The sequence below is a fragment of the Notechis scutatus genome, chromosome 1 (genome assembly GCF_049901735.1).
Source record: "Notechis scutatus isolate UNSWTSFEM ecotype Mainland chromosome 1, rNotScu1.2, whole genome shotgun sequence".
Lineage (NCBI taxonomy): Eukaryota > Metazoa > Chordata > Lepidosauria > Squamata > Elapidae > Notechis > Notechis scutatus.
In genome coordinates this window covers 83069570-83097443 of record NC_142009.1, presented here as the reverse complement: position 1 = coordinate 83097443, position 27874 = coordinate 83069570, and the positions used below count along the sequence as shown (strand labels likewise).

Here is a 27874-nt window from a genome sequence, read left to right as displayed (position 1 = left end):
ACTCTCCACAGGCCTCTGCGGAGAGAAGCAATTGCACTACGTTCCCTGCCCCAACACAACCGCCCTTCCACAAACTGGGGTGGGGGAAGTCAAAAGGACCCTGATCTACCAAACTCCTCGGCCCTTTGCAAGCGGCTGGGTGGGTTTGAAACGGTCAACTTTTGAGGAGGGGGCAAAAAAAAAAAAGCCACAGCAGTGGTAGGCGACCAGGGGAGGCGAAGAGCCTTTTTTTTTTTTTTTTTCAACCTTGGCGTTCCCGTCCCTGGCAGTTGCTTCGGAGAGGACGCGGGGAGAGAAAAATAGTCCCTCCTTCCCAGGCCGGGCCCTTTTCACTCTCTTCGCATGCTAAGAGAAGCCACCAACCAACCTCCGCCCCCCGAGAGGCTCGGTTGGAGAAGTCACGCAGCTGCCAGCCCAACCCCGCAACTCGCCTACACTCGGGGGCATGTAAGCGAATGGTGCAATAATCCACCGGTCCTATGACTGCATGTGACTCTCCGGGTTGCAGCAGGGAAATCGACGAAACTAAGCGAAAAGAATCCCGGCTGCGTGTAAAACCTGGACTGGATTCCTCTCCATTGACGAGGAAAGAGGTGGGCGGGAATGGGCTTCTTCTTCGCCTTGCCGAGTTAAAAGGGAGGACGGTAGAACCATTCAATGGCGCGGAACAGTCGAGAAGGAGCTCGAAGGGGCTTCTTTTTGGAGAGAGAATTGCAACCCATTAAAGCCCGGGAAGCCCTACGCGTTTTGTTTTGTTTTGTTTAACAACGTGTACAGAAGAGCGAACGGGTCCCACCTTTCCCAAACCTTTCCAGGTTTTGGCTGGGTTGCGTTCAGCCTGGCCGAAGACTATGATCTAATGCCTTTTCCGTCTTCGCAGATAATTGCAGCTTTGCAAAAAGTTGTTAGACGGCAGGGTGTGTGGGCGCTCAGCGATTTTGCTGTAGCAGAGCAGGCTTGGAGAATTGCCGAGTTCTGGGAAAGGTTCAGAGGGTGGAGTCTCTGGCTTTTTACCTTTCCTGGTCTGTAAATTTAACCAGTTATTATATTTATCGGTTCCAGGACGCGTTTCATCAAAGATTTATATGTGTGTGTAGTAAAGGTACTACTGCACTTGCTGAGGATTTAGGTAATGAAGGTTTTAAGTAATATCTGCAAATCAAATGTTGCCATTTATTTAAAGCTGGCATAATTTTGTGTACACATGGTTTTTGGGGTTTTTTGGCTCAGCACGAGTACTGAGGCTGTCTGGTTTTTTATACAGATAGATAGATAGATATAGATAGATATAGATATATAAATATATATATATATATTGTTATTTACGCTTGCCTGCTCCGAACTAAGGCACATTGAGGTGGATAAAGCAATAACCTAGATGTGTTAATCAGTGCAATTAAACCGGTCAGAGCTGGCTTTTTCCCATTTTAATCAAAGTGCAAGGAAAGAAAATAAGGGTGCTTATCTTACTACATGTGGTCCTTGCAGATTATTGGGCTGGCTTTCCTGAATCCACCACCCCCAGACAGGTAATTGGGGCAATACAAAAATAGTGATACCTCTTAGGAAAAGAGTTGGGAACCAAACAAGTCGCCAGACAGGATGATTACTGTTGCCGATTACCTCAGCATTGTTCGCACAACACATTTTAACGCCCAGTTGCTGAGTTACCCTATGAAATGGGCCCCATTTGCAGGGTTCGTGTCAAGTTAAGCACGGAAGACAATAAGCCATAACTAACACACGAAGCTTGTCATGGTCGTGGAATGGCAATCCCTACGTTTTTTATACGACCTGGACAATTGTGTAGTGTGAACACACGGCCCCCTCTTTAGTGCTGATTGTGATGCTGCTCTCCTGGGTACATGTTATATGGGAGGGCGAAAACTCCCCAACTTTGCTACAATTGTTGCTTATAATGGCTGCTGGTTGATAAGGCTTCCAGGCCTATGTGCAGTGTATGTGATGGGGTGGGTTGGGGTGGGGGAAGGGTTTCTAGAATAGACTGCTTTCCAAGGCTGCTTTCTTGCTGGATAAAATCTATTGTACACCAGAATGGAAATCGTCGAGATAGGCTGAAAAAGCAAGGGGCTTGTTCAAAAAAATAATAATAATAATCTTTAAAGGCCTGCTAAGAGGGTGGGGGAGGAATTAGATCCATTCTAGAAAGGATCAATGCTGCATCCGCGTAAAAAAAAAAAAAAAACTCAGAATCACCTTTGTGGATTTGTCCTACTCGGAAGTGTTGAAAGGTGTCAAAATGCCTTTCTTTCGAGGATTTGATTTTCCCGCTGGGAGAGCTCCGGCGCAAGGATACGGACAACTGCTTGAAAGATGGATCTTTTTATTTTTCAGGAAGGCAGAGAACAGCGAGAAGTCTGTGTTCCTGGGCTAGCTAGCTTCTAATGGTAAGTCCCTGGTTTTTTATACCCTTTTCTCCCTTTGTAAGCTGATTTTGTGTGAGTGTTTGTATTTGTGCCTAATGTTTCAAATCCTATTTGAATTTGTCTTTATTCCCGCCGAAGGGCAAACTCCACGGGGTGCGGAAGGCAAACTCCACGGGGTGGCCAGATTGTATTATTGGTTTTCTGTAATCTCTTTTAGCTTTAAGATAGTTTTTCATATTTGTTCTGTGGCAATCTCCTGTCTGTCCCTTTTGTAATTTATATTTTGTGTCTTTTGTCTGTTTGTTTTGCTTATTTGGTATGTCCTGTGTTTGTAAGGGTTTTCTAAATTATCTTTTGTTTCCTTTTAATTACTTTTCTTAATTACTTAGGCTTTTAGGGATTCTTTAATACTCTTTATTTGATTCCTTTTCCTATGTAAGTTTGTTTTCTGGCTGACCTGATGTTCCCCTTGGGCTTTTCCTGTTTTTTTTGTGACACTACTGTCTTCGTGAAGTTCCCTTTCCACAATCCTTCATTTATTTATTTTTATTTAGAGGGCGGTCTCTGAGTGTCTGGGTATACTTGCTATTCGTGATCAATCTGGGTCATCATCATGGCCACCTGTCTCCCCTTCGATTTTCTCTTCTGAGAGGGGATACAGGCCTTTAGGCAACTAAGGCAGGGTGGTATGCATCAACAGAGGCAACACATGAGGGCTCCAAAGACACAAATAGTGACTATGGTTGTTATAAGGATTTTGAGCCAATGGAGATCTGGTATCCACGAGAAGAGCCATGAAAAGTCTAGGAATGATTGCTCATGACCAATATTTTGAGCTAGCTCTTTCAGGTGGTGAATGTCCCTTTCTACGAGTCCTGAGGTTTCGTCTAGGTTGAAGCAACACATCTCGTGGAATGTTTCACAGCCATAATTATGCTTCAAGAGGAGGAAGTCTATTGCTGCCCTATTCTCCAGGGTGGCTTCTCTGACCTCCCTCAGTTCTCTGTTAAGGGCATCCAGGGCATGGGAGGTCGAATTCAAGCCTTTTGCTAGGGTAGAAGCTAGGCTATTCAAATTTCTAGAATTTCACACTGCCAATCCAGGTACCCCCACTAGGGATATTGCCAATGAGACATATTCTGCTTTGGTGAGAAGGGAGACTTTGGAGTCACAGTCTGAGTCTAGGGTTTGGAAGGCTCTCCTGTGCCGTCTCTGTAAGAATGGCATAAGCATGGTTAACCTTCCCAAGGTGCAAGGGCCGTTGGTGGCATTTGCAGGAAGTTATGAGTAAGCTTTTAAGCCACAAAGGAAAATACCACCCTGGTGGGAGCTTCAGGTAACTATATGAGAATGATATGGTCTCTGTGTAGTTGCATTTTAGTTCTGTGTTGCTAAGACTGGTGCATTCTGTGACCCTCGGTGTGCTGCACCCAGTGACATTAAAGCATCTCTCAGAGGTGGTTACTGCAGCAATGTGTAGGGTGTACATGGTGTGGTCTTTGGTTTTTGAAGAGTGGCCCCAGCTAAAAATGCTTTCGTAGGAGTCAGGAAGGTTTCTAAATGTGGTGTAGTTAATGATGTTATGTGGTCTAGTTGCCACTCCCATTAGGCATGTGGTTAAGATGTCCTTGACTGATTTCCCTCCTGCTAAGCAAAAGTTAGTGGTGTTGAGTATTTCCCTTGCTAAATATTCCCATACGTTTCCTTTCTCCGGGATAAGCTTTGGTTCCAGGAACGCAGTTGCTTGTGTTACAAGTGTTACAATTGTTACAGATAATAATACATAGTATATATTGCATTTCATGTTTCCCATTGCTAGATTCCTTCCCCTCTTTTTTTTGTACAATGTAAAAAAAGGTAACAATAAAATGTAAAAAAAAGATATAGGTCAAGTCTCAAAAATTACTAAAAGGTATGGCTAAAGTCTCTTCCTTGTTAAAAAAAAATACCAAGAAAAAAGGGAAAAAAAGAAAAAAAATGGAGAAGGTGAGAGAAAAAAAATAGAGTTTTATAACTCAGCACCTGGGAGTCCAGTTTTGTGTAATTCAACGTTTGCACTTGGTTCCTCACAGTTGTGTGGTTCAATGGTGTTGAAGAATGCTGCAAGCGTCCATTGATCTGTGTCCAGATTTTTCTTGAGTTTGATGGGTGGGATTGATTGTGGTGGAGTTTGGCTATGGTCTATGACTGCTGGCTTTGCATGTGTCCAATGTATCCAAGAGTCTCGTTCTGCAACCTTTATGGCGGTGTGTGTAGTTAGTAAGACTTGGTAGGGTCCTTTCCACCTGGGTTGTAAAGGTGAGGTTCTGGTGAAGAACTTGATCCACACCCAATCTCCTGGCTCATATGGATGCTGGGCTTCTTCCAGGGGTAAGGTCTGTGTCAGTGCACTCTGGGTCCAGAGGGTCTGTAGTCTCTTTTGCAGGGCTGTAAGATAAGAAGAGAGAACCCTATCCCCCCTATCTAAGCAAAGGGAATGAGGATCTAGGCCTTGTAGGGTATGGGGGGGGCGATGTGACTCACGCACGTGTTAGACTCCTTGGTCCGTGCTTCACTTGGATAGTAACAGGTGTTGCTCCTTTAAGTAGTCCCACTTCTGATGCATCCCAGCCCCATAAGGAGGGTGGCAGGCTTTTTAAATCTTCATGAAGCCCTGTGTTGCTGGTTATCAGCATGATTGTCTTCTGTGTGCCTTTTCCTGGGATCTCCAATTGCAGCCTGTTTTCCATATGTTATGGTAGCTCCCATTTTACATAGGAGATCCCTTCCTAGTGGGGATAGTGGTGACTGGGGGCAAATAGTGAAGGAATGGTCTAATGTGAAAGGTCCTAGTTCTACTGTTACGTTGTGGGTAAATTCTACAGGGATTATTCCCCCCCCACTCCCATTATGCTATCCCGAGCCCCTTCAGCCACTGAAGCTTTATATGGTGGTTCAGTAATTAATGAGGAGGTGGCTCCAGTGTCAACTAAGCAATTGTATTTTTTTCCTCCTGTAAGAATGGTGACAATGGGTTCCCCTTCAGGGCCGTTTTTTAGGGGTAGCCATGAATTCAGTGTTTTCATTCTCGTGTTCTAGTCAGGAAAGGGGCAGGTCATTTTCCCTTCTTTGCTCCCATTGAGGCCCATTGTTATGATTTATTTGAGGAAAAGGAGCGCTGGGTGGTGCATGATGATTAAAGCTTTGTTGTTCAGTGTAATGGACTGGATTATTGCCTGGCTTCATGTTTCTAGGTGGTGGGTGATACCGGTTATGGGAAAGGTGTTGCCTACATTGCCTGCTGAAATGCCCTTCCTGTCCGCACCTATAGCAATGCTGGCATTTGCCTTGCGACCATCCTGCTTTATCACAATGCCAGCATTTCCTTGAATTATAGGGGTTTTTACCTGGCGTTTGTCTGGCATGTTGCATTACAGTAAACATTTTTAAGTCCTCATGTCTTTCTATCCTCCTTTTCCTATCTTTCTCTTCCTCTTTCAAATTGTCTCTTTGATCATAGACAAAGTTAGCGATCCTGCGCAACTGTGCTATTTCTAAGGTTGGCCAGTTAGAGACAAAGTGGTGGAAATGCTCTTTGATATCCACGGTGGACTGGTCCACAAAGGCTGAAGCTAAAATCCTTTGGTCCTTCAGGCAGCTAAGGTCTAGATGGGCATATGCAATAGCTGCTTCTGACAGGTGGATGCAAAAGGCATCAGGGTTTTCCTTTTCTCTTTGTGGTTTTTTTTTTTTTGAAATTCTGACCAGTTTAAAGGCTTTTTTACCTATTTCCTCTAAAGCTTCTAGTAAGTTATTTTTTGCTCTTGTGTATTCATCCCAGTGATTGGTATCATTGTAGTCCCAGTCAGGGCGATGTACTGGCCATGCGATGCGAGCTGGGGCTGCCTGTCCAGGGATAGTTGGTAGTTTAGCTATTTGGTCTGTTTTTTCAAATAGTTTTAATAGTTTGTCTTTAGTTAGAAAGACTTGTAGCAGCTGGGTCATATCACCCCAGGATGGATTATGGCTGTCTATGATAGATCTCAGGATTTGAATTACTGTTTGAGGATCAGCCCTGAAAGCTGGGGTATCCTTTTTCCAGATGACCAAATCAGAGGCAAAGAAGGGAGTGTGGGTTAAAATGTATTCTAATTGTCCCCTATTTCTGCCTGGCACTGGATTGCTTAAAAGGGGAGCCATAATCCGTGCCTCAGTCTTTCCTTCCAGGGAATGGGTTTCAGGTTTTTCCTGATCTTTTCCCTCGGTCAGGTCTTTGGTCCTAGCCATTTCAGCCCAGCAGTACCAACAGGGTATTTGGCTGGGTTTAATGCGTGTTCTAAGTGCTTTCAGGGTTTTATAATCTAAAGTACCGCTATCATGCCAAATTTGTCTACCCGTGTCATCCTGCAATAAAACCCACTTTTTGCAAATTCTTTTTGCTTCTTTTTTATGCATTCCAGTCAGGACAGGCACTTGCCTTTTGTCCCAAGCCTCAAGTAATTTATCCAAGGGGGTTTCTTCCATTGCCCTCGAGCTACAACTTCCCATATTCCCTGCTTGATGTGGGGATTACTTTGGTTTAGCCAGGCTACAGGCGTCAGTTTTCAGACAAAAAAGGTCTGGAAAGGACTCCGGTTTCCTGACACACGGAGTACGGGCACCTTTCTTTTTGGGAAACTCAGCTGTCAGTTTTAAGACCCCCCCTAAAAAATGGGGATCTCGGAGGACTGTCTGCCCCCTAGCAGCTCCGGTACGGGCCCCTCCCTACACTCAGCTGTCAGTTTTCAGATCTCCCTTAAAGGTGGGGATCTGGAAGGACCTTTTCTGCTTTTTAGACAAACTATTTCCAATTTTGTTTGCAAGCAGCTGGTATGGGCTCCTTCTAAATGCACAGGGCTTTGCTTGCGGGATGCACCGGGACTATTTTTCCTCTGCTTTTTATTTATTTCCTAACACCAGTTCCTTTTGCAGCCTGCTTAGTTTTTCTTACGTCCTTCAGAAGGACTCACACTCACTTCATCACCCCTTGCGTTCCCAAATCCAGCCGGTCACGGCTCGTGTTTGAGCTAGCAGCTGGCTGGGATGCAGCTGGCAATCACGGAGGAGATGAGGTCCCGCTGTTTCCGCAGAGAAAACCCACAATCACACACCTGGTCCACTCACGCTTCCACTCCCCTCACTAGTAAAATTTGAAGCAGTACTCACCTGCTTTCAAGCAGCTGTTGAGCGGAAAAGCCCAAGGACTCCCCTTACTACCCTATACCTTCTGGGCTGGGTCCGTAGATGTTGTCCCTGGACAAAGAAGGTCCATGCCAGCTGGGTTTGGATCCGTGGGCCCGGTCCGGTGGCAGGGTTGGCTGGGAAACCTTCATGGTCGCCAATTGTTGAAAGGTGTCAAAATGCCTTTCTTTCGAGGATTCGATTTTCCCGCTAGGAGAGCTCCGGCGCAAGGATACGGACAACTGCTTGAAAGCTGGATCTTTTTATTTTTCAGGAAGGCAGAGAACAGCGAGAAGTCTGCGTTCCTGGGCTAGCTATCTTCTTATGGTAAGTCCCTGGTTTTTTATACCCTTTTCTCCCTTTGTAAGTTGATTTTGTGTGAGTGTTTGTATTTGTGCCTAATGTTTCAAATCCTGTTTGAGTTTGTCTTTATTCCCGCCGAAGGGCAACTCCGCGGGTGCGGAAGGCAAACTCCGCGGTGGCCAGATTGTATTATTGGTTTTTGTAACCTCTTTTAGCTTTAAAATAGTTTTTCATATTTGTTCTGTGGCAATCTCCTGTCTGTCCCTTTTGTAATTTATATTTTGTGTCTTTTGTCTGTTTGTTTTGCTTATTTGGTATGTCCTGTGTTTGTAAGGGTTTTCTAAATTATCTTTTGTTTCCTTTTCTACTTTTCTTAATTACTTAGGCTTTTAGGGATTCTTTAATACTCTTTATTTGATTCCTTTTCCTATATAAGTTTTTTTTTCTGGATGACCTGATGTTCCCCTTGGGCTTTTCCTGTTTTGTTTTTTTTTTTTTTTTTTTTGTGACACTACTGTCTTCGTGAAGTTCCCTTTCCACAGAAGTATGCTCTCATACAAGTATTATGTTAGGATTATCAATTCAGAAATGCAAAAAAATTATATCAGAATTAATCTTGGCAGGAGTGTGGGGCGAGGGAGAGAGACAGGGTGGGGGGGGGAATTCAAGTAAAATCATCATCATTGCTTTAAGAAATTCCTCAGAGATGTAAAGAGTATAAAATTACAACAAAACTATTTGGGCTTTACGTTCAGGACTGGTATATAGTAAATTAGACTGATGGAATGTTGAGAATCCCCGTTTGCCTGAGTTGACAAGGGGATTAATCTGCCCCTTCAGGTCAGAATCGTCTGGCTCTGTGTGCTTGTAGTTGTTAGAAATGATGCTGTGTGATAAATTCATTCAGGTAAGAAAATAGACATTTTGTCAACTAGGAGTACATTCTTTCTGATATAATGGTGGACTCTGCAGTGGCATCAAATCCCATATTTTACGCTCTGTTCTCTTTAAGGAAGAGATTGTAAAAATTGGCACGTTTTTGTGTGCATTCACTATTAAAAGAAATACACACAACAACACATTACCTGCACTGCATTCCTTGCTTGCTTGCGATACAGATAATGTTGAATAATGAACTGTAAAATGAAAACATTTCATAAATTTAAAAAATGATTCTTGTATCATTTTTCATCAATCAGCTACCACTAATTTAGAAATTCCTTGGAGAAGCCACCCCAATTCATGGAAGCTGGTATATAGAAATGTTATTATATGATGATTTATATGGAAATTATCTGGCTAAAACGGTCTGAAATTTTGACCCCTTTAATATTAGCATCCTACTCAAGAGTTAAGAGGCCAAACTACACATAACAAGCAGCTACAAAATTGGTGGAAGATTGATTGGATCAGGTCTGCTGGTGCACAAATCCAAGCTACAAATTGCATTCAGTTTAGAGCTGCTATCCACAAGAAGATAAAGCATACAAGTTCCACCACTCTGTTTCTCCTCTATAGGTAATTACAGCAGAATTGAAAGTAATCTGCTGCAGGATTTATGGATTTTCAGCCCTCCTGCATCACAGCGTTAGTCCCAATCTAAGAGACCCCCAGTTCCTTTAATAAAATAAGAGAAATGTTTGGAGATCCACTGACAGTATTGCAAAGCAGACTAGATTAGGAAATCACAGGGAAGATTAGAGCTGTACTTCATTGAGATGATCTATGGCAGGGGTCCCCAAACTTGGCAACTTTAAGACTTGTGGACTTGCCAAGTTTGGAGACCTCTGATGTATGGAAACAAAAACCTTGCAAGTTTGATTGTGCTTTACCGTCTCTCCCATTTATTTTCCATTGCATCAGAAAGGAGTTTGATTTGAGGCACTTCCCATTGCTATCTTGCTTTCCTGACTTAAGGGATGTTTCAGCCCTTAAGGGATGTTTCAGCTCTTGCCTATTTCCATGAATATGTTATGTATGCTGTAATATTTTTATAGGCAGTTCAAGAATATTGTTAAAATGAGTATCAACTATTTTCAAGAACCCTATTAACAAAGCAATGGTTAGAGGTTTTAAAGAATTATAAAAGTATATTTCTAGAGCAGGAACAGGTTGAGTTCATAGGGTGAAAGACTTGAAATCTTAAAACTTTTCCTGCTTTGGAATAGCTGATTGGTAGTTATTGCTGACATCAGGAATCTTGCAGATGATACCTCCCCTTAAAGTGTAAGAGTGTGTGTGAGAGGGGGAGAGAGATCTGATCATTTGTGCTGACTTTTTAGAGATTAAAAAGGAAATAATTTCTGTAATGCAACCTCCTGGCCATATAGTGTAGAGGCATGTGCCTACAGGATACAGTTATTTTCACCCTCTTTGATATATAAATCAGTAGCCAAGGAGATAAATACAATCAAGGTTTAATTAAAAATGAGCAGCATAGGGAAGATATTGGGCCCCAAACCAAGAATGACATGTGATTCTTCCAAGCTGAGTTCTTCATTGTTTTATATCTACAGACAAATTCTTCCTAAACTGAACACATCAAGACAGGATTATTGTACCCTACGACTATCATTAAGTGTTGTACGTTATGATTCTTGATTCTTAACGAATGTATTTTTATGTATACTGAGAGTATTTACACCAAGACAAATTCCTTGTGTGTCCAATCACACTTGGCCAATAAAGTATTCTATTCTATTCTATTTTATTCTATTCTATTCACTCTACCATCTACAATGTACTCATTGTGAATCATTAGGAAGGGGCTGTCTTCATCCTCTTTCTCACACATATTAGAACTGAGTTGCGTCTTATTTCTCTGGAATATACCCCTCTGTCTTGGGAATCCACCTCCTTACTATCTTCTATCACAAAAGGAAGGGAATACAGAAGCAGTGTAATGCTTCAAACAGATCAGAAGCTGCCACTAGGTTGACTCCTGTCAATAGGCAGGGTAGAGAATTCTAATGTTTAGATATTCCTACATATTCTGATAGGGACACTATGGCCCAGTGGTTAAAGATGCTGGGAGCTGACAGCTTGAGTTCAAGACCCAAGCATTGCGCAATGGGGTGAGCTCTCGTTCCTTGCCCTAGCTCCTGCCCACCTAGCAGTTTGAAAGCATGCAAATGTGAGTAAATAAATAAGGTACCACTTCAGTGGGAAAATAACAGGGTTCCATGTGCCTTTGGCGTATAGCCATATTGGCCACATGACCAACATGGCTATACCACGTTGAAGACCAAAATGTTTTCAGACAACACTGGCTCCCTCAGCCAAAAAACTGAGATGAGCACAGTGCCCTAGAATTAGATATGGCTAGACAAGGAAGCCTTTACCTTTTACGTATTCTGAAATATAAACAGACCGTAATGGTATGTGGCGATGACCTTGGGAGACAGGGCAGAGAGATGCAGCCAAAGAAATGGTCAAACCAAAAGCTCACAGCAGGAACGTGGATGGGGCAGGTGGATCAGAAGAGACTATCAGCCCCCAGTTTCTCGGGCAGTAAAGGTGGGGGAAGGAAGTATTTTCAGACTTGCAAGTGTCTGTTAATGTAACCTTACAATAAAACAGAATTATGGCCATGTTTCCTGTCTAGTCTATCTCACGACGCCGACAAAAACTGCCCCGCCCCGGGGGCCGGCCCGCCGTCTCGCATGGTGCCCCCGCGGGCCGCCCCCCCCCCCCCGGCCGCCCCCGGCGGCCGCCGCGGCCTGCCCTGGCTTGGCCGCCCCCGCCCGGGCCGGCCCTGCGCGCCCGGGCCCCGCCCCCCCTCCGGGTGGCTCTTTCTTTGGCGGGCCGCTGGTGGCCCCTGTGGCGCTTTTCCCTCGCGCGGGGGGGCTTTTTCGCTACCGGGCTTTTGTGCTGGGGTGTTTGGGGGGTTTTTTTGTTTTTTTGTTTTTCTCTTTGTTTGTTTTTTGTCTTTTTTTTTCTGGTGTCTTTGTGTGTCCCTCGTGGTTTTTGGGGGGGGGCTCTCTCTTCGCCTTTTGGCGCGGCTGTGGCGTCTTCTCTGTGTATGTGGGCTTGGGTGCTTTGGCTTTTTGGGTCCGGGTCCACTTTTTGGGGGTTTTGGTCTGCGTGGCGTCTACTGGGAGAATTGGATGGTTTTTGTTGTTTTGTGGTTCTTTGTTTTCTGACTTGTTTTTGGAAGGTTTCGTGGTTTTTTGTTTTGTTAACTGTAAAAAAACTGAACCTTAGATACCTACCTTACACAGAGAAATAGAAACAAGAAATTGTAAAGTTTAACTAGCATTAAACAGAAAAATAAAGATCAAGCTTCTAATGTAGTTTCCTGGCTAGACTTATTTACCAGTCCCTTAGAGAAAAGCCTATTCATGAAAGAAAAATACCTTGCTTGCTTTTCTGGTTTTTCCAGTTTATTGTAGATTGCAACCTTTAATCATAGGCTCAGAAGAACAACACTAGTTTTTTTCCTATTTCTGGTACCCAATTTCTGTCTTTGTTCTAAAGAGATCAGAACTGTTCTATATCCACAGAGTGAATGGGAAAAATCTTGAGTCTACTATGTAATTCAGAGCATGGACGTCACTCTCATGAAGATGTGGTTTCAGTATCTGAAAGAAGGGACACTGTGTTCCTCATTTGACATGAAGTTCTGTCCATCCGAAGAACTGCGAACACAAGCTGCTTTCACCTTGATTTCCTATGATAAAAAAGGGACTACTTTAGTAAAACATTTTTATAGATGTTTATGGGACACCTCAAAGACTGTTTTAAAAGGATTCCATTTTTGTTTACTATCCAAGTGTTTGCTATTAAGCTTTTATGAAGAGTGATTTAATAATACGAGTGTGATTTGAATTATATACCAGAAATTTGGATTTTTATAACAGGGGTCGCCAACCTTTTTGACCTCAGGGACCTACAAACTCATAATTTTAAATCCCAGGGACACTAATATGAATTTTTACTGATGGTGGCTTGCTGATGTTGGTGGGAGAGAGAGAGAGATCTGATCTAACCTCCCTTTCTCCCTCCCTCTCTCTCTCATACACACACACACACACACACAAACACACGGGTGGGATTCAAATTTCTTAACTGGTTCTTGGGCATGGCCTAATTTGTGGGTGTGGCTTGCTGGTCATGTGACTGGCTGGGTATGGCTTGTATGTAAATATTATAAATATTTATCTAAATGTTGAATTTTTTTATAAAAAAAAGAGCAACTTTTACCCAAAAGCAGGCAAAGCAGGCAGGCAGATTGAGTTGCTCACTGAATCACAGATTCACTTAGAGATCTGTTTTCTGCCATCAGCTAGCTGAGTCTGAACTGCTTCAGTCCTAAGTCCTCTGTCCTCTGCTTTTAAGCAGAGCCGAAGATCTAAAGATTAGCTAGAAAGCAAGAAATCTAAAGATTTCCTGCTTTCTAGCTAATCTAAATTTCCTGGCACAGCGGAACAGCTGATGGTCGGAAAAAGGAAAAATAGCAACTTAGCAGGCAAGTTTGCCAGGTAAGGAGTGAGTGGGCGGGGAGGATTCCCACGGGCCATGTGGGCGGTGCAGCCTTGTGTTCCTGCGCAGCCTGGATTAATTGCTTTGGGGGGTACTCTGGGAGTGACATTTCTCTGCAGACCACCAAAATTTTCTCGTGGCCCACTGGTTGGTGACCGCTGTTTATAGTACACATGGAACTATGGATTTACCAAACATGATTGTAGCAAATAGTAGTAGTAGTGGTAATAGGTGCGTTGGCTGCAATTCCAAACCACCTGGGACTCCACTTGAAGACCATCAGCATTGACAAAAATCACCATCAGTCAATTGCAAAAGTCAGCTTGGCTTGAAACAGCTTACATCCTGCAGTGATAACTTTAACACCATCAAGCAATACTTGCCTATTCCAGATTCTTGGGAAAGACTTGATAAGTGGACAAAAATGCCAAATCCAGTGTAAAAATCCGGCCAACTGTGTGACAAGCCATAACTTTTATTAAAACAGTAAAATAGTTACACATGCAGAAATTTTTGTCTCTTTTCTGTTTTTAGATTTCTTTTTATTTTTTATATCTTTTTTTCCCTCTTTCTACATGCTAAAGCAGTTTTTTAAAAAGTGGGAAAAAGAGGAAGAATTTAAAAGTTAATCAGGTACTCACTGATTCATTTCTTTTTCAATCTCAGCAACTTGAAGATGTGTGGATTTCATGCTGGTTTGGGAATTCTGAAAGTTGAAGTTCACACATCCTAATGTTGCTGAGGTTAAGAAACACTTGCACTGAATGTCAGAGAAGATGAAATTCTGGTGAGCAAGCATCATCAAAAAGAAGGCTACCCACAAATGACAAGCCATAATTTGTGGCACCCACACTAAGACCTCCTGGGACAGTCTTAGCATTTTGTCAGTTTTTATCATGAAGAAGACAGCCTACGGTACTTGAGGCATCTTAGTAAAAACAGCCTTCCTCTGCTGCAGCTGCTATACATGTATGTTAATTTACAGCCAATTATCACTTCCGTTCTGCACAGTCAGACCAGCTATATGACTGCAGAAAGAATTGAAGTGCTGCTGTTTTTTAATTACACTGGGGGGAGGAATGAAACATTCTGCCTCTCAGAGTACAATGCTAGTTCCATCAAAAACATGAATGGTTATTATTTCTTGAAAAGTCACATGGCCTCAGTGTCTGTCTATTTGATGGTTCATGTATCTCTATACATGCAGTTCTAAGAAATTTCAAAAGCCACCTCTTGCAGGTGGCATGATTCTCATTTTCAGTCATGAGCCATCTTTGCTGCTACAAAAAGATTAGGAATGAACATCTTCATTATCCTACATGGTACAAACAGCAGCACATTTGAAATAACTATTAAAGCATCCATATTTAGTTTATATTATGTGTTGGAAATATTTTATATATTGCATTCTGCTTGTAATCCTGGATCCAAGGTCAAGACCACCATTCAATATACAAATCTGATTTACATTCCAGCATCTTCTAAAGCATGAAATTTCCAATGTCATGTGTTGCTTCAATTTTAATCTCTGCTCAGATTCAGAGCTAAAACTGTTATGTAGACACCTATCTATCCCATCTGTAATGGATGTTTCCTAGTCTCCATCCAAAGTTTAATCTCTGTTTGAAAAAGTTTTCAGATCATCCTGTCATGGTCTTGAGAATTATTAGAGTGTGTGGATCTGTGAAATTACCATTGAGCTGAGATCACTGAGAATATTGACTTATCTTTGAAATATTTCATACATTTAGGGAATCCTTTTTCTTACTGAATCTTAAGACCGGTTGTTAGAAGAAATTACTGGCCTAATCCTGTAAGGAAGGCAGGAAGGAAACATTCTGGTGTTGCTTTCAGAAATTGTCTCTCTGTTAACCCTTATTACGTTCTTGGCAGGACTAGACTTCCTGTCTCTGGAACTTCTCTGGAGTTTTTTTTCCCCGCTCCTTTGCTGGTACTTTGCTTGTGTGGAGTGACCATTCAAAGTTACAATGGCACTGAAAAAAGTGACTTACGACCATTTCCCCACAGTCATGAGAGGCCAGGCGAGGAGATGCGTGCCTTGATGTGAGTGATATTGAGTTGGCCACGCCCAGCTAATAACATGACCACCAAGCCACGTCCACCCAGTCACATGACCACCAAGCCACGCCCACCAACTAAACCACGCCCACAGAACTGGTTGTTAAAAAATTTGAATCCCACCTCTGGCTGGAAGGGACCTTGGAGGTCTTCTAGTCCAGCCCCCTGCTCAAGCAGGAGAACCTATATCATTTCAGACAAGTGACTGTCCAGTCTCTTCTTAAAAACCTCCAGTGATGGAGCGCCCATTATTTCTGGAGGCAAGCTGTTCCACTGGTTAATTGTCCTCACTGTTAGGAAGGTTCTCCTTAATTCCAGATTGCTTCTCTTTTCGATCGGTTTCCAACCATTGTTTCTTGCTCTGCCCTCTGGTGCTTTGGAGAATAATTTGATCTCCTCTTCTTTGTGGCAACACCTCAAATATTGGAATACTGTTATCAGTGGTGAGCCAGTTCTTTCAGAACCTTGGAGTCTAATCCATCTTGTCCTGGTGATTTGAACTCATCATGGATATGTGTTATCTCACCATTTTCTTGCTTATTTTGACTTGCATTCCTATTTTGCATTTTACAAGGTGTTTTTTTTTGATAAGTCAGACTGTTTTTTCCTTTACACAAAAGACAAATGCAAAAAATGAGTTAAGCAGTTCCCTGTTGTCCCGACTGCTCATCACCTTCTTGCCATTTTCTCCCATTAATGCATCAATTATTTCCCTTGATGTTTTTCTAGTTTTTTACATGCTGAAAGCAGCTTTCTTTTTTTATTTTTGACTTTGTTGCAAGCCTTAGTTCATTCTGAGCTTTAGCTTTCCTGACGTTTTGCAGGTTTGGGCTATAGTTGCTGATATTCTGCCTTAGTTATGTGCCCCTCTTTCCATTTTCTATACTTGTCCTTTTTGTCTTTCAGTTTGTCAGAGAGGTCTTTGTGCATCCATGCTGGTTTCTTTTCAGATCTCTTATTTTTCTTCTTCATTGGATTTGTGCTGGGCTTTTTTTTTATAATCTCACTTTTCAAAGTTTCCCAAGCTTCTTTGATTGTTTTCTCCTTGAGGATTCTCATCCATTGAATCCTTCCCAAACTCTCGCTAAGTTTATTGAAATTAGCTCTCTTAAAGTCTAGTTTAAGAGGCTGTATACTCTTTGACTTCGTTCTATTGCTTGTGCTTGCATACTGTTGAATTGCAATATACTGCATGGTCACTCCCCTTCAGAGTTCCTGTAACTTCAATGCCTTCTAACATTTTAACTCTGTTAGTGAGAATTAAGTCCAGAATGGCTGACCCTCTAGTTCCCTTATTTACCTTTTTGAAAGACAAAGTTTTCTGCCAGGTTTGTCGGGAATTTGTTTGATCTTCCTCTAGATGCAGAGTTTTTTTCCACGTTGCTGTCAGAGTATTTAAAGTCCCCCATTACTATTGTGATGTGCTTCCTACAATACCTTAGTAAACTGACGAGCAAAAAGTCCATCTAATTCCTTGGTTTGGTTGGGTGGCCTGTAGGTGACCTATGGCAATGTCATTCTTTTTTTCCTTTTATATTGAACCAAATGCATACAACACTGTTTTCAGCATTATTCTGCTTATTTCTTTAGAGATGTAGTTATTTCTTATATATAGCACAACTGCACCTCCTCTTTTATCACGTCTGTTTCTTTCAGATAATTTAAATCCCACTAGTTCATCCTGTTTATTTGTCATACTTCGTTGGTGTGTAGACATTTGTGTCCTTTTTGACTGACCCTGTGTTTTTTTCTACACAACTTGCTTTATGTCTGAGTTCCCCTCCTTCCTTACCACCTGTTTGATTAATGCCCATGGTGTGGCACATACTATAAAAAGCTTGATTTTTTTAAACAAAAAACTTATTTTTATTAACAGAAAATATCTTATTCTAAGGCATTGCATTTGTTGTTTATTCGGTAGGTTTTGAATGAAGTCACTGTGGAATTATATATAGTTCCGAAACACGAGTGGATGTGATACAGTACAATCAAAGGAAAGCATCACTAGAGGTCATATTCAGTTCCATGACTCGCCAGCCATCACATAGCAGTTTTCTTAATAAGTTGGTAGTTTGTCAGTCCTGGTGCAAGTGCTCAACTCAACCTTTACTTAACTGTTAACTTCAGAGAAGCAAACCGTTGTACTAGCAGGCAAATTGCAGAAGGTCTTCAATGCCTGTCTTTTTATCCTATTGATTTATAAGGATGTGAATTTCCTTATTTAATTTTTTTTTCAGATGTCATATTAGGTTAACAGCAAAACTAAACATTGGATATTTCCAGATCTCTGGGGCATGCATTGAATCTCTAGTATGATTTCTGTACCTGTGGCTGTTGCAGGCTGTCATTCTGACAATGGGTAAGTGCCTAGCTTTGGATGAAAATGTACATCAAAAGTTTTAATGCATGTGTCCTTTTAGATTGGTATTGTAATTCTTTGTACTCCCAAAACATGACTGGTTGTTAAAGGTTTTTTTTAATGCATGGGTTTATACTGAGTCAACCTTATAGTGTTGAGAGTCAGTAGCCATGTAAACCCTAAGAATGATGGCTTTCTCTTGGCTCTTATGTCAGACAGTATTTCACGGTTGTTGAAATCCTTTCATTTCTATCCACATTGCTTTGGTTTAGTCATCCTAGCAGCTGCGAATGAAAGATATGCAACACTCAGAATGAAATGAAACTACTTTTTCAAACTGAGAATGAACCTTTTCCACTTGTCCCATATATTATTCTAAGCCGTGCTTTATTTAATTGAAGCTTAATGAATAAATCACAATTAGCTGGGTTTTCACAGGGTACTAAGCCATAAACCATAGTTTATAAACAACTGTCTTTGTACAACATACAAAACCAAAACACAACAAAGTACATTATAGCTTGGGACATATGTGTAAATATACGGTGTATACCATTAGTATCACACCCAAACTAACAGCAAATGTCAAATATTAATTCCAGTTAGGGCTACGAGATTTCTGTTGCACAAACTCATATAATCACTAGATGATGTTATTTATACTACATGTTATAAGTAACTGGGGGGGGGGGAGACTTTAACTAAGGATGCCCACCCCTGTGTTCCTACTCTTTGCACCTCAGCATGGGAAGACAATCTAAAACTTTAAAAGGGACTTTAGTGTACAGATGGATGCATAAGGCAAGAGGCATTCCGGTCATATAAGGCAGTCTTGGCTATGAAGTCCATGATTAATACTAACATCTTGAAGTAGGTTCAGAACTGAACTTGGAGTCTGGAAAGAATTGGAAGGTTTCCAAGTCATCTAGGCCAGCTCTTTCCTCAGTGTAAGAATCTACTAAGCTATTCCAGACAAGTGACCATCCAACTGGATTGAAAGTCTTGTGTGGGAAGAAGTTCACCACTATTCTAGGGAGAATATTCCACTGCAGAATGCTTCTTTTCGCCCAAAATTTGCTTTTATATTTAGTATGAATTTCTTTTGATTTCAGCACAATGGTCCTTGTCTTGCTGTTATTTTCAGCAGAGTACAGGGCTGCCCTCTTGTGTGTGACAGCCTTTTCAGTATCTGCAGATGGTTATCATACCTCACCTTATGTTTAGCTTTGCAAGTTGGCTAGCTTTATAATGCTTGTCATAGGGCTTGGATTTCTGATGACAATGTGGTCTGGGCAGCTTCCATCTTAACCAAGGTATCTTCTCCATTATCCTTTGCCAGAAGTGTGCAGTCTAATTAATGCAAAGCATAATGAAATGATTACATCCTTTGATCTGGAGGCAATGCTCTGTAGATTGGATTATTTGTGCAAAGTACAATCCCTTCCAGAACAGGCTAAATATTGTTGATATTTAGCTGAAAGCTGGTGAGTAGTCCAAAAATATCAGTAGCTTTACTCTCCTCATGTTTCTTTCCTAGCAAAGATCATTTCACAGACAACCAAGGCAGTTCAGTAGCAAATGGAGGCCTAAATTCTGACTCAAATGGAACTAAAAAAAAAATCTCTTTTGTTCCAAAGTGGCAGAGAATATTTGGAAATTATTGTAGTAACTGCCCAGGTAATTTTATTATTCTACAGAGTGACCGTGACTTCAATGGATTCCGTCCATACAAGTTAAAACATTCACCAGAATCTTCTGGTATCCGTTGAAAATCATTAGCCTCCAGGGAGCAGCCATTCTCATAGAGCACCCATTCTTACAGAGAAGCTCTAAGTTTAAGTCTCAATAGAAATTAATCAGACCATTACCTAGGAACATATATAAAATCTTTGCCAGGTTAAGCCCAAGGACTATGAACAGCAATTCCCCAAACTGCAGTCCTTTATTTGTCTACACACAATAGACAGAATCTTGCCAGACTAAATCCTTACTATTCTCATCCCAAAGATTCTAGGGAGTGGCTGTCCTTACACTCTTCCTTTGTGTACTTTCCAGCTCCCAAATGTGCTACCTCTTGTCTGCCCCTTTCTGGAAGGTGCTCCCTCCTTCCTAGGAAACTGCCAGTTTGTTGTAGTCTTTCCCAGAAGTTCCTCCATGGACGCCTTTTTGTCCAAATCCTCCTCCTTAAAGACCACCATGATCTTGAATGGACCAAAATAAAATCCATACATCTTACCATATTTAGAACAATTAATCAATGGAACAACTTGCCTCCAGAAGTTGTGAATGCTCCAACAGTGGAAATTTTTAAGAAGAGATTAGACAACCATTTGTCAGAAGTGGTGTAGGGTTTCCTGCCTAAGGTGGGGTTGGACTAGAAGACCTCCAAGGTCCCTTCCAACTCTGTCATTCTATTCTATTCTTAGACTTATATACTGCTTCGCAATGCTTTGCAGCCCTCTCTAATCGCTTTACAGAGTCAGCATATTGCCCCCAACAATCTGGGTCCTTATTTTACTGACTTCGGAAGGATGGAAGGCGGAGTCAACCTTGAGCCTGGTGAGATTTGAACTACCAAATTGCAGGCAGCCGGTGGTGAGCAGAAGTAGTCTGCAGGACTACACTCTAACCACTGTGCCACCACTGCGCTTCCAGTAGGGGGTGGGATCACTTTTGAATCACTATTCTATCCTAGGTACTAAGCAAAAGGTGACACCTTGGCATCTAAATGTCTAAGAAGCCAGAGAGAGAAACCTATTTTGTACAATAAAGTTTTTACAGGTAATCTTTAACTTACAACAGTTCATTAGTGACCATTCAAAGTTACACCGGCACTGAACAAAAGTGATTTATGACCTTTTTCACACTTACAACCATTGTAGCTTGATCAAAATTGTGCCATTGTACCATGATCACATGTCCAAAATTCAGATGCTTGGTAATTGGTTCATATTTATGACGGTTGCAATGTTTCTGGGTCATGTGATCCCCTTTTGTGACCTTCTGACAAGCAAAGCCAATAGGGAACCCAGATTCACTTAACAACGACATTACTAATTTAACAAACTCAGTGATTCACTGAACAATTTCAAAAAAAGCAAGAAAAGTCGTAAAAGTGGGGCAAAACTCACATAACAAATGTTTCACTTAGCAACATAAATTTTGGGCTCAATTATGGTCGTAACTCGAAGACTACCTGTATCTCCCTCCCAACCATTCACTCTTTTATTGCAACACCAAGAATCCATGAGGGTGCAGCTAGGAGGAAACTAAGGTCTTCCTGATCATTAATCTGTGTTTAATGGGTATACACACCAGGTTGGCCTTATCTGTGATTGCCATGATACTTTATTATTTGCTGAAGTGTCTTTTGGAAGTGCTAGCTCTCTTTTTATTAATGCACCTGTATCCTCCACAGGTAACGCTAAGCCCTTTAGATAAATAAGAATGGTTTTCAATAAAGTTTCTCCAGAGTCAGAATCTTAAAAAGCTTTTGCATATAATATAGCAATATTGTACCTCCTGTAGATTTTAGTACTTTTGCAGGGTTTTTTTCTTCATTTTGGTACTAAGTGTTAAATCAAGCATACCCATAATTAAACAGTACATTGAAAAACGCATTTATCTAGCAGAATGCTCTTTCAAAGTATTATTCTAAGTATTTGCATAAGTGCAAATCTTTTCATTTCTATAGCGCAAAGAATAATGGGAGCTTTGTGATGCCAGGTCTTAGCTCTGATCTCAATAGCCAAACTTAATGCAAGAGAACAAAGGTAAGAATTAGTTTTCTTTTCTATTTTACTTTGCAGAATATTTTTAGATTCCTGCTTTAGTTCTGCCCCTGGACTGTACCATTTCCCGTTGCATGTGGGGGTTCTCCTGGTTAAGAGCATTTAATATAAATAAAGCATGCCTAGTGTTTAAAGTGTTGTTACCCACTTTAGTGAGAGTTAGGGGACATGATTCTTTGTTACTGCATTAGTTAGTGGAAGTGGATAATTATCTTTGTAAGCGGCCCAGAGTCATTGAGAATGAATAAGATGACCATATATATTTTCTTAAATAAAATAAATAGATAGTTCTGCATTTTCTACTTCAAGTGTATTTATTTTATTTTATTTTGTCAAGCGATTATTAGATAACAGTATAAGTATAAGCATGGTTATGAATACATTAAATGGATACGAATAAGAAAAAAAGAAAAAAGAAAAAGAAAAAAACTTCACAAAACCTTAAGTCATATACATCTCGAACATCTTTGGGTATGACTTCCAGAGACCTGGAACGTGGTCTTTGGTATGTCACTGAAAAGCTAAATGTAGCTATTCATAAAAACATACTGTGCCCTTCTAATCAAGTTTTTCTCTTTTTACAATAAGGTACATCAAACAATAACATAGTTTTGCTCTAGCGCTTTAGAAAACTTGGAGAAACCAAGTTCCCTTGGTAAAAAGTGGGTTTAGAAACATCATCATCACCCTATCCCTTGAAGTATTTCAGCTGAACATCAACACTTAATCCTCTGATCATTGCATATTTCCCTGACCTCTGGTTCTTATTTCTGTGTTGTATTTTCACATGGTAAACTCTTCTTCCACAGTTTCCAGTGCAATAAGGATAAAACAGGCGTTTCATTAGCATAAGATAGTCACCTAACTCCTTCTCTGCTTCCTACCACACCATTTTTTATGGTAATAATAATTTTTACACATTTTTATCACGCCTTTCATCCCAGAGGATCCTAAATCATTTTGTAAGCTATTTACAAGAATTGCTTTAGCCACTAGTGAAATGAGACCAACTCTGCAGGATAACTTACAGTATGTTTAGCAGCAGCCCAAGAGGGCTGTCCAAGAAATGAAAATTGTGCCAATCAGTTGAAGAATGGAAGAAAGGTTTCTGCTAAGTAATAGAATGCCATTATTCATACAGTTAATATTTCATATTTTACATACCAATGGAAAAGAAATATCAGAAGGCTTCAAACTTTCAGGCCTGAGGATACATTTGGAAATTGAGTACCTTGGACATAGTCATAAAATGGCTGCATGAGGGGAGCAGTTAGTGACAAATATTGGGAGTGCCCCCTCATTACACAGAAAAGATGTCAAAACAGAGAAGAAGAAAAGGTGTGAAACACTCCAAGTCCTGTTGCGGTTAAATGATCATGGACTGAGATCTTCCCTTTTTGGATGGCATTCAATATTGCTTCACTTATTTTGAAATGCAGTAAACTGAGCTTGCTGAGCTAGTAATCTCTCCTGTTCCATGTTGCTGAATAGATGTATTGTCTCAATTCTTGCACAGATCATGCTAATAGGAGAAGGAATTCAACTCATCCACTGACTTCCACAAACCAACCAAATCAGTGGTAAGAAGAGCTGTGGTCGTTGAAAGTATTTACTTTCAGAATCTGTTTGGATCTCTACAAGATTTGTGTGGAGGGATTTGGTTCCCTAGTTCAGGGACCAGTGGTGGGATTCAATTTTTTTTACTACTGGTTCTGTGGGTGTGGCTTGATGGGCGTGGCAAGGGAAGGATACTGTAAAATCTCCAGTCAGACGTGGTATTTGCTGGTTCTCCAAACTTCTCAAAATTTCCACTACCGGTTCTCCAGAACTGGTCAGAACCTGCTGAATTCCACCTCTGTCAGGGACTGTTTGTTTTTAACCTACAGCCCTACAATCACAGGTTGTTTTTTTACTCTATATTTGAGTCAGGCTACTACTATCACATCGGCTTTGCCTGATCTCTCCCAACTTCCGACTTTTGATTTCATCTTTGTCTCTTGCTGTCAAACGATTGGCAGTATCTAGGGTAGATTGGCTCCATTGTGATATACTCAGCCAGTGTGATTGCTTGGCAACCAGAATGGAGGAAATGGAGGGGGGTGTTGGGAACTGATGATAATGAGTGGGTTTGGTTGACTGCTAGTGATTCTTGAACACCAAGTTGCCAAATGTATGTATGCAGAGAAGGGAGGAGGACCTATTAGGTAGGCTCTGCCCAGATGATGTAGGGAGCCACGGAGATGACCATGGAAAAGCAATCCAAAAACTGTTAAGACAACAATTGCAGGAAGCTGGAAAAGTATTAGAGAAAGACTCAGGCTCCCTCGGGCATAAGTGGGAAGGAAGGGAAAACCGAGGCAAATCTACACTATAACACATCTCAATAAAGACTAATATGGTTCTAGTCTTCTTATGGTGTCAGTTTCCTGATTTGGTCTACATTGTAGGGTTAGCAGGTGACTAATAGACTCTGTAGTGTTCCAGAAGGAACTTAGCTTTTTTTACTTGAGGATTTGTTAGTGCTCCAATTGTAACTTTGGCCCCTGTCTAGAATGGACATGTGATGAGGGCCTCAGGATTGCTTCTATGTGGCCCTCAATGGGCTTTTATTCGGATTATCCTGGACACTTAAAAGTTGGAACACTGCTCTCTAAAATCTAGAAGCAAATTGACATCCTTGACACTATGCCTCTGTGACAAAAGACATGATCCAAAAATTGTTAAGCTGTTTCCCTGGCAGTGGGCCACCTCGTACAAAGGGTGAAGTGAGCCATCTTGGCAAACGGGTCCACTACAACTGGTATGAACATGTAGCCATTGACTGGAGGTAAATCAGTAATAAAATCTGGAAAGACTATATGCCAAAAGACTTGGGGATGGGGAATGGGGGTGGCAGCCCCACTGGCTTCTGATGGTGGATTTAGCCCTTCCGTGGATGTGGTAAGATACTATGTAGTCCTTGACATCCACTGCCATTTTAGGCTACCAAAAGTCTCTTATGCAATGTTTGTGTTCCACTCTCTGGTTATCGAGGCAAAGCTGCAAAACCTTTTCTCTCAAAGGTGAAGGAATCACAATTCTGCCTTTGTGCTTCAATGGCCCTTCCTATGTCAAAAACAGGATTATGGTAGGGGGTGGAATCTCTTGGATATCATCCACCTGGGCCTGCGAGAAGTGGTTTAGAAGTTGCTATGACTTGATCATGGTAATTAAGTCCTGGTGTGATTATGTTGCTCCTAACACCCCCCAAGACTTGTTAGATGGATAAAAAGATCAAATCTGGTCTAAATGTCTGGTTGATTGTGTGACCAATCACCTATAATTAACCTATAATAAAATTGCCAAATTCAGTCTAAATGTCTGACTGAGCAATTAACCATAATAATAATAATAAACAATAGTTGATCCCATTCATCCTCAACAGTAGCATCTATATCTAGAGACCACATCCTAGTAAAATAAGCAAATTGTACAGGAGTTTATTTGAACACCATGAAAAGTCCACCTGTCCCCAATTTTCCTGAAAATACTATTCATCAGAGAGCAAATCTTCACAGCAGTTATTTTTCCCCTTGAACTATTTTCATCAAAAATGTTTTTTTAATCAGTTTCGCAATAACAGGTGACAATCACATCAGTATCTCCCTTCTTGCTCTTCTAAAGAAAGCATCACCATTTAGTACTTTATCAATCCAGAATAATAACAATAATTCTGTAACTGAGCAGCTATCTTGATTTAAAAGTATGTACATCTAATTAGAATGCTCAACAATTTGTCCAGGCGTATTGTGAAATTAGACAGCGTGCCACTTACTGTAATTCAGCGGAGAAAGTTTTCAGGCTTGAAACAACATTTTAGCCTCAATACATTTTCTTCAATCTCGTAACCTTCAGTTATGTTTAGGACTATAAGTGTGGTCAATAAACCCAGTGACTGAGAATGATAATATTGGGGAAGACTGATCAATCTTTTCAGACTTATGCTGGCTCTGCTTGTGACTCTTAGAATTATTTGATTATTCCCTGTTGATTCCACTTTCCTTCTTGTGTACATGTGCATATGTTTTCTGTGCACTTCTTCCCATCACTCCAAAACCAGTTCGACACTGTGTGATCCCACACCATCTCCCACATTTGTTGATTGAACTGTGATGTAATCGAAGTCTTAATAACTCTCCTGCATCCTGAATCTTGCAGAATCTTACTGGAGCCTTGTGATCAGCTCCTGGTATTTAGTCAATCTCTTTCCTCTCTTCACAGTGGTCCATATCCTTGGCCAGCTTCTATTTCTCACTTGATAAATAGCAAGCACACAGATGGATAAAATGCACCCAAGGCGAACTGAAGACATAGGTGAAGCAGGTAGGAAGTGGACCGGATATCATTCTTCGTGTACTTTTGTTGGACAACTTGTAAGAAATGTTTGGCTGATAATATCTTGAGATCAATGATAACAAAGCTGCTTGGCACTGGAAACCATGACAGTATGGAAACATGTCTCCTTCACAGTGGTATATTAACCATTACACAGACTAAGTACGTGCTTAGGACACCAGGCCCAAAGGTCACCAGGCCCAAAGTTGAGAATATGGCTTCATTTGTACACTATGTACAAAGGAGAGGGGCACCAAGATTTGTCAGTGCTTAGGGCACCAGTGAGCCGAAACCTGCCACTACTCCTTCTCAAAAGTTTTAAATAAAATATTCCAGAACATGTTGTTAGTAGCATATAAATGATTCTCCCTCTCATAGAAAGATGCTGTCATTGTGTATTGAATAGTATCTACCAATCAGCAATAAGAATATAAACTAAGTAACCTGACTTAATGTAAGTAACTTCAGTTATCTCCATCCCTCCAGAACATAACTTTATAATCAATTTTCCTCTCCTGCACATTTTGACGTATAAACGGAAATCCCCAAAGCTGATGTTCACCAACAAGTATGATACAGTATAAACTACCAGATCATGAATTGCAAAAATCCAACAGAGCGATATCTTTTTGTTGCCTTCTAGAAGCAATTGGATTAAATAATTGGATTTTTGCAGCTCAGATCTAGCAGCTACATTATAAGCTTTTTCTATTTTTCCATCCATTTGTACTGTTTGTGTGTCGCCTTTGTATAATGAGTTGGCAAAAAGGTTTAGTATATTTGCTTATCTGCCAAAAATGCCTGAAACAATAAGGATTACATAGATTGGGACACATGGGTACCACTATAATATATAAAATGTATGTTTTTTTTAAAGGGTATGTGATTTTGTTTTCCCTAAGAAAATAAGTTCACAAAGGACCTGTAGAAAACTTGTTTACTGCTTTTGCAGTAAAATAACCTAGCTTAGCTTTTTCTCAGCTAGTTACACTCAGCTCGTAAACCATCAAGTAACACATATTGATAACTGAAAAATTAGTTTCAGAAACTCAAAGAAAACCAAACGAATATAGGCTCAGCAAATATCACTTCATGCCATATTGTTGTCCTTCATTGCTGATATAAGGTCTTTGGTCCTTGGGGGACAATTGGTAGTTACACCTTACCCCTTGCTTGCTGCACTAATAGGTAATTGCTACTTTTGTCTAGATAGTTAGAATCATTCTAAGTTACACAGAGGGATGTTTTCTAGATATAGAGCTGCATGTAATGTTCTTGACACACTGCAAAAAGGATGCAGAAAGTTTTAATGCTAACATGAATTCTATCTTCTTTATTGTTGTTTTCCATTAAAAACTGTAACCCATGTGAGTATCAAGAGTTACATTAAAGTTTCTGGGTAATTCCTGGCTGAATTTTAGCAGCCAGAAAAATGTGGAGAAGGATTTTTAGTCCTGACAAAGAGTCTCTTCAGTGGCTACACAATTTTCTGCCCTGTCCCCTGTTTTTGGCAGCAACAGAATATACTCCATATTCCCAATTTACTCAGTTTTCTTTGTAGCTCCCTTCCTTCCTTCCTTCCTTCCTTCCTTCCTTCCTTCCTTCCTTCCTTCCTTCCTTCCTTCCTTTTATAATATGTAGAATGTATACATTATAAATGTCTACTATTGATATTTATTGGTATTAATAAACTGAATTTATTCAAACATCTCAAAGCCTCTAACTGAATCTTGGAAAAGGTTGGTTTTAGTTAACAAAAGAACAATTATTGACAAAATCATCTGTTGAAAAATAATTATCCTCCTTTTCAGCAAATGTACATTATTATTAAAAATAAATAAACTTGGAAAATAAAAATGTTATGGTCATTTTTCATAAATATATGAATTGGAACTGTATTT

At 40.8% G+C, this 27874-nt stretch overlaps 1 long non-coding RNA gene across 1 annotated transcript; it reads left to right on the top strand.

Annotated features, from left to right (window-relative positions):
- Positions 1 to 27681, top strand: LOC148132889 (uncharacterized). The gene is made up of 6 exons (XR_015750313.1): positions 1 to 593; positions 2356 to 2408; positions 7861 to 7913; positions 21503 to 21581; positions 23116 to 23179; positions 25860 to 27681. It is a non-coding gene; the product is annotated as an uncharacterized LOC148132889 (long non-coding RNA).
- The last annotated feature ends 193 nt before the right edge of the window (positions 27682 to 27874 follow it).